This window comes from Pipistrellus hanaki (genome assembly GCF_964339955.1).
Source record: "Pipistrellus hanaki genome assembly, chromosome: 16".
In the NCBI taxonomy this organism is placed as follows: Eukaryota; Metazoa; Chordata; class Mammalia; order Chiroptera; family Vespertilionidae; genus Pipistrellus; species Pipistrellus hanaki.
Window position 1 is genome coordinate 29865266 of NC_140518.1, and position 7262 is coordinate 29872527.

At 49.5% G+C, this 7262-nt stretch overlaps 1 protein-coding gene across 1 annotated transcript in view; it reads right to left on the reverse strand.

Moving 5' to 3' along the window:
• LYRM9 (LYR motif containing 9) overlaps nt 1-5915 on the reverse strand; it is an 11628-nt gene extending 5713 nt beyond the window's left edge. Inside the window, exon 1 of the mRNA XM_084863096.1 lies at nt 5846-5915. The gene's annotated coding sequence lies outside the window, so the exon portion shown is untranslated. The remainder of the gene's footprint in view (nt 1-5845) is intronic.
• Between the last annotated feature and the right edge of the window lie 1347 nt (nt 5916-7262).

Consider the following 7262-nt stretch of genomic DNA (forward strand, 5'->3'; position numbering starts at 1 on the left):
CCCTGTGAAGGAGGCTGGATAACAGCACAGAGGTCAGGTAGCCCCTATACCGCACCCCTCAGAATCCAGACCCTGAGCTCCGGCTGTGCATTCAGTCTTGCAGGAGTCTCAGCCCAGAGCAGGCCACAAGGAACAAAAGTGAGATGTTCAGTGTCATCTACTTTCTGAACACCAGCCTCAGGTTGAGGGTAAGGAGGTGTTGCTGACAGGCGGAGTAGGAGAGACAAGCAGGAAAATTGCGCATTACAATTGCTGAGAAATCCTCTAACCTCAAGCAACAGAGGGCAGGATGAAAGGTTTGAGTGTTGCTACTCAAAGGGTAGCCAGAAGCATCGACTTCATCTAAGAAGAGCTGGTTAGAAATGCAGTCTCGAGCCCCACCCCAGACCTACTAGACAGAACCTGCATTGTAACAAGATGTCCAGGAGATTCACATGCAGTTCAAGTTTGAGAAACACAATTCCAGAGGACTCTGCGTAAAGAAGCAGCTACGTAAAAAGTTGTGATGATACACGTGATTTCACTTTACTGTGTGTTAGAAATAGGATAATAATGAGCTCTTGCCCTGGCCGGGTGGCTCACTTGGTTGGAGTGTTGTCCCATACACCAAAAGGTGGCAGGTTCAATTCCGGGTCAGGGCACATATGGAAAGCAACTGATCAATGTTTCTCTCTCTCTTTCTCTCTCTTTCTCTCTCTCTCTCTCTCTCTCTCTCTCTCTCTCTCTCTCTCTCTCTCATCAATAAACATATCCTCAGGTGAGGATTAATAAATAAATAAAATAATAATGAGCTCTTATTCTGTCCTATTTGCTTTACATGTGACTAATGCACAAATTTTTTTAAAATCAAGCACCAAAGAAAGAAAGAAAAGAAAAGAAAGAAAGGAAGAATCAGCACAGAGAGGTCTGATAGGATAGAGCTGGGATTTGAACCCAGACAGGCTCCAAAGCCCACCTCCTCTTTTTATTAAACCTTTAAAGCTTCATTGATATGTAATTAACATACAATACAATCAACATACTTAAAGTGCACACTTTGGTAAGTTTTGACATATGTGTTAGGATACACCTAAGACACCATCATCAAAAGCAAAGGCGTGAACATCTCCATCAGCCACCCAGGTTTCCTGGGGCCTCTCTGTAATCCCTCCCTCCTGCCCTTGTCACGCCCCCGTCCCAAAGCGACCTCTGCTTTCAGTCACTACAGATTAGTTTGCATTTTCCTGAGTTTTACATAAAAGGAATCATCCGTCATGTACTCCTTTGTGTCTGCAGGACCCATATTTTTAAGCTCTGTATAATCATGTCTCTCTCCCAAGAACCTGTAACTCTAATCTGGCCTCTTACTTTCTGAAGCAGGAAACTCACAAAGAGCACAGATGCCACCATTCCCTCCCAATGACAGAACATGAGGGTTTGTTAAGCTTCCATTAAGGACCTCCCAGCCCATAACAGCACCCTCCTCTGTGCTCGCTGCCCTGTAGGCTCCTGCCTGGACCTCTGCCTCAGCATCTGGCCTGTGCTCCTGCCTCCGCCTGTCATGGCCCCGTCTCCTCCTCACTCAGCCACAGGACCTTCTCCCAGGTCCCCCAAACCCACAACTGGGTCACCTCGTGGTGCTTTGCACATGCAGCTGCCCGAGCGTGGAGCTCCCGTCCCCTCTCCGTGTGAGGAACTCGTGTCTATCCTGTCGGGCTCAGCTCAATGTCACTTCTTCTGGGAAGCCCTTCCTGACTGTCCCTCTGGCGGAGGAGTAAGGGGGGAGGCGATGAGGGGCGGGCAGTACCCTGTTTATGGAGCTGGTACAGTGCTTCCCACATTGCCAGGATTCATGCGCTGCCAGGCCTGGGCAGCCTGGCCCAGGCCCCAGTGCTTCGTGCCCTGTTTACTGAACTGGACTGAATGGAATCTGTTATCTCCTCTGTCCAGATTTCCCCTCTGTGACAGAGGAGCTCACTATGCTCCAAATGAAGGAGCTAAAAGACCAAGATTAAGCGACTGGCCTTGGTTTTAAATCTATCAGAGGTTCTGAAACTGAGAAAAGAAGCTCATTAAGTGGCTGGTTTCAGAGGCTCCTTCATTCCACTTCCAGCATCTCTTCCTGGCGACAATGAAGGTCTATCTCCACAGCCCAGTTTCCCATTGGCTCTCAGTGCTCGGGGCTCTTGCTCTGACACTGGGGTGGGTAGGTGGTTGTCTGCCCCCACCACCCGTCTGGTAACAGCCCCAGATGTGCGGCTGGTGACCCCAGGAGGCCAGGTCTCGGCCCACAAGGCCTGGGTGGAGCTCCACTCCAAGTCTGACCAATCAGAGGCCTGCACCCACGTGGTGGCAGGGGTTGGGTCACAGCTCGGCACCTGAAGTAAGCTGAGTGAACCTCAGCACGTCTACAGGAGTGACCAGACCTGATGGTGAGAGGACGCACCCTCTCTCAGGGAAGCCATCTTGCCTCCTCTTGAAGCCGGAGGCTGAAGCCACAGAGGGCAGAGCTAAGAACCTGAGTAAAACCAAGTCTGAAGAATTAATCTGAGCCCTAAAACCATTCACCGGAAGGCAGGCCCACCCCTAGACTCTGCAATCATCCAAGTCAATCAAGCCCATTTGCCAAAGCAGCTTGGGTTTGTTTTGTCACTTGCAGCCAAAAGCGTTGAAATGGATCGAAAAATCTTCATCTGGCAGATTCTGCTTCCATGATGAGCTGTGATGGTTCCAGCTCTGAGGAAGAGTGCAAACAGGGCGGGGTTCCCCAAGGTCCTCACGCCCCCGATATCAGCCTCCCAGTCTCACTAGCCACACTTCCGTCCAACGCGCTGAGGGGAACCCCACACAATGGGGGCAAAGACCTTCAAGTACCACCGGAGAGGACATACCACTGGAGCCCCCACACTGATGGGCAGAGTCCACTGGCAGGCTTCCCCGAACTATATAAAGTGCTAATCAAATATTGTAAAATGCTAGGGGTGCGACAGATGGTCACCAGCTGCAGTCTTCAAAATTAACATTTGGAAAGAGCACAACTTATATAGTTGCATTACTTAAAAACCCAAGCAATACTTAGAAACCAACCCAGCAAGTATGGGCGGGAGGCTATTTTCAGCTCAATTATAATTCTTAGTCCTTCTCAGTAATAACTGGCAGAGAAGGCATGTGTGGGTCCACTCAGAAGAGTGAAACTAAAAATGTCTCAATTTAACCTGAAGTGTGGGTTTGCTGTGACTGAAGGGGCAATGGACCTCGCAACATCGTTGCTAAAATTGCAGTCAAACCCCGTGGCCCCGGGAACGCTCGCTTGGCACATCCTACTCCTTGGACTTGACCCCTCCACCTGGGCTCCCTGCCTCTGTGAAAACATCACCATCTTCCTAGGCAACCAAACCAAAGCCATCCCAGAGCCAGGCTCCTCCTTCTCCCTCCACTCCTATGTCACCGGTCTCTAAATCCTACCAAATTCTACACCTAAATGCCCCTCAGGTCCGTCCCCTCCTATTTCCATTGTAAGAGCCTTGGTGAAGGCTCGTATCTTAGCTCACAGGGACAACTCCAAGAGTTTCCTGTCTTCCAAGCTCTTCTTCACTCAACAGCCAGTGAATCTTTCCAAATGCAACCCTCAGCATTTTACGTTCCTGCCTAAAACCCCTACCAGCCTCCTTAACCCCCATCACTCCTGACAACGTTCCCCAAAGTGTGGACAAACATAAAATTATTTTAAGCAGTATATGACCGACGTCTTTTTATTGTAATGGTTTTATGTTTATTTTCATGTGTGATGAGAAAAATCCCACAATTTCATAAATATTATGGCAAAGTGAGCCTGGGAGAGCTTTGTGGAGTTCCTTGATTCAGTTAGCTCTGCATACATCCAGGGGAAGAATATGTATCTTTTTTTCTTTTAAATCAAACAAAAGATCAGGTGAAGTTTATTTAGCTCTTTCCCAACTCGGAACTGAGTTCTGGTTAGTCATCCCGTACGTAGCCTTTCATGGATTAGAAAGTTATAAAAACACCTCAGGGAGTGTGGCTTGCCTCCCAGTAGGCTCTCAGTAAAAGGTGTTAACTGAACGAACAGAAAAACAGTCCAAAGTAGGCAGTCTTTCAAAACCAGAATATCAAAGCTGGAAGCCACCTTCTCCCATCCAGTGTGAGAAAAATCTCTCACACATCCTTGGCAGCCTGAGCTGTCAGAAAGTCCTTTTGGTGCTGGGCTAAAATCTGCTCTGAAAAGTTCCACATATTAGTCTGACCTCTGCCCTTTGGGGCTAAAGTCTCCGGTGACCTACCCCCCAAGTCCAGGCTTTCGTTATTCAAAGTCAATTGCCCCAGCCATTCAGTAGTTTCTTTTCCAAGATAACTATCCTGCTGTAATCTACCAGTGCTTCTCCAACTGGGACACACACACACCCTCATTATTGATCCCACCCTCAAAACCACAGATTGCTTGTGTTCTGACCGGCTCTGTGGACACTGGTACCTGCTACAACATGGGTGAACCTTGAAAACATTACTCAGATGGCAATGTCACCTTTCTACTTGGGAGTTCAAGGAATGCAGCTTAGCATTCTCTGTTTTAGCTTACCTGGCCCTGGCATTCAGCTAGAAGGTTACCTTCATTTCCATGAACTATTCTTTTTTGCTTTCCGTGAACTATTCTTAAGTCTCCTTCCCCATCTTTACTAGGCTCAGCCCAGAGTCACTGGGGTGTGCCACAGTCTCTGGGGTGCCTGATCCTGTCTGTTATCCAATTCAACTCAATTCAGCACAACAATAGCACAATCACATACCCGGTACAAAGAGAGAGAGGGATGAAAGCCAGGAAGCTGTGTCAGTCACCCAGACACAGCCATTCAGAGCAGCTAATACGTGTGTGTGGCTCTGGACTCAGCCCTGGGACCAAAGATGAAAGGCCTGACATTTGCTGATGGATAAACAAAATGTGGTATCTTCATACAATGGATTATTTTATAATTAAAAAGAAAATGAACTACTGATACATGCTACAGCATGGGTGAACCTTGAAACCATTATTCTAAGTGAAAGAAGCTAACACCAAATTCTGTATGATGATTCCATTTGTGCAAAATGTGCAGAATAGGCAACGGTACAGAGACACACAGTAGCTCGGTGCTTGCTAGGGCTGGCGGGAAGGGGCGGTTGGGGTGATGAGAGCTAAAAGAGGAGTTGCTTTGGGAGTGATTAAAATGTCCTAAAATCGACTCTGGTGATGGCCGATGCTCCAATCTGTGAATGCACTAAAGGACGGTTCAATTGTGCAGTTTAAATGGGTGAGTTGTATGCAATGTCAAAGCAAACAAAGATTCGTCTTAATGGCTAAGGTGTCTCAGCCACAGGGCGGTTTGATCCTGTCCCTTCAGAAGCAGAAATCAAAACGCGAAGGTCCCTCCAGGTGAGCTCGCTCCCCGGGGCGCTCCAGGCAGGGGGGGTGCGGAGGGGCCACATCCACTTGGTAGAACGGGCAAACGGAGGCTGACCACGGAGGTGTGCGCCAGACAATGAACATTTCCCCAGTGGGCCCGCGGCCAGGCTTCAGGGAGGCCTCTGGAGGCCCCCCGGCTCCCTGCGGGGGGACCCCTCGCCCCTCTCCGAGTCCTGGGCCTTCCCCGCGGCTCCGAGTCCCTCCCGCGAGGCCTGCAGCGGGCGCCCGGCCCTCCGGAGGCACCACGATGGGCAGGGAGGGGATCGGGGCGGCGCGAGTCACTGCAAGGTCTTCCCAGGCCACACAAAGCCGAGGGCACCCGAGGCCTCACATCCCCAGCCCGCCCTCCACCCCAGCGGCTCCGGCCCGACGCGCCCGCCCGGCCCCCTCCCTCCGCCCACGCCGCGCGCTCACCCGCCTCCACTGGGAAACGTCTAGCCCGGCCCGGGCGGACGCGGGCCACGACTGCGCCTGCGCCTCCGGATCTGAGCGGCCCCGCCCCCGCCTGGCCACCGCGTGCCGAGCGCCCTCTGTCGGCCGCGCGCGGAACTTGGGGTCTGTTTGTAAGGGAAACCCAACCTGCCCTGTCTCCTGGGGTACCCCTTTCCCAATCCGCCCCACTCAGTTGAAAAAGAAAGCCGTTCCACTAGCATCTTTTTTTTCTTTTTAATAAATTTTATTGATTTTCCACAGAGAGGAAGGGAGAGGGACAGATAGCTAGAAGCATCGATGAGAGAGAAGCATCGGTCAGCTGCCTCCTGCACACCTCCTACTGGGGATGTGCCTGCAACCAAGGTACATGCCCTTGACCAGAATCGAACCTGGGACCTTTCAGTCTGCAGACCATACGCTCTATCCACTGAGCCAAGCCGGTTTCGGCCACTAGCGTCCTATTTACGTCAAACATCCACACCTCCTTCTGGCTGCTGCCACCTCGGCTAGAAGCCCTGAAGGCAGGCTCTCCCCCATGTTCCTGAACATGCGTTGATGCTAAAACACACCAGGGGCGTTCAAGGTCTGTGAAAAGGCTTCCTTAGAGAACTTTCCCAAACCATTCGGGCTGATGACAGGAATTATATTTGGATAGGAAATTGCGTTTTGAGTCATTCCATCAAATTACAGTCCCCTAACACCTGTCAAAGGAATAAATATGACAGTTATAGGCATGCTTCCTTGCAGACCCATCTATAATTATAATTGAGGAAAAGAATACAGAATTTAAGCTCAGAGCTGCTGCCAGTATCATTCTTTGAAAATGAAGTAATGCTGTTTTATTAAATAGGCTCTCCTTGCTCTCTACGGTTTAAAGCTAAAGTGCTTCTCTGAATTGATTTAAATACAAGTTTTATATCCTGAAAGAAAGAAAAAAAGAAAAAAAAAGATGAGTCTTTATCTTCAGACAAACCCCCTGTTCAGTGAATGCTGCTGCTGATCTTCTCTCGGCTGATGTCTAAAAGGGAGTTGGGTTGTTGGTGGATAATATTGCTTCTGTCCACGTCTCTCTTCTCTGGGGCTTTTTAAACCCATTTGTAATGAAAAGGCTGATTTCCCCACACCGACAGACTCCATGTGTAGCTGATTTCACAGGACAACTTTTTTTCCTTCTCTTTCTTTCTTCTTTTTTTCAAGGAAACATTGCTCCCTGGTGGCACCTGGGAATCTATTTTTCTCCTTTCAGGATAAAGAGAAGCTGGAAGGGGGAGGAGAGAGATATTTCTCAACAGTGGTGGTTTTCAGGTTTCTCTCTCTTTTGTTGTCCCCTAACTCCCTGTAGGGTTTTCTCTCCCTTTTTTTGTTTTACCTCTTCACCTGACACACTAACCTCCCTCCA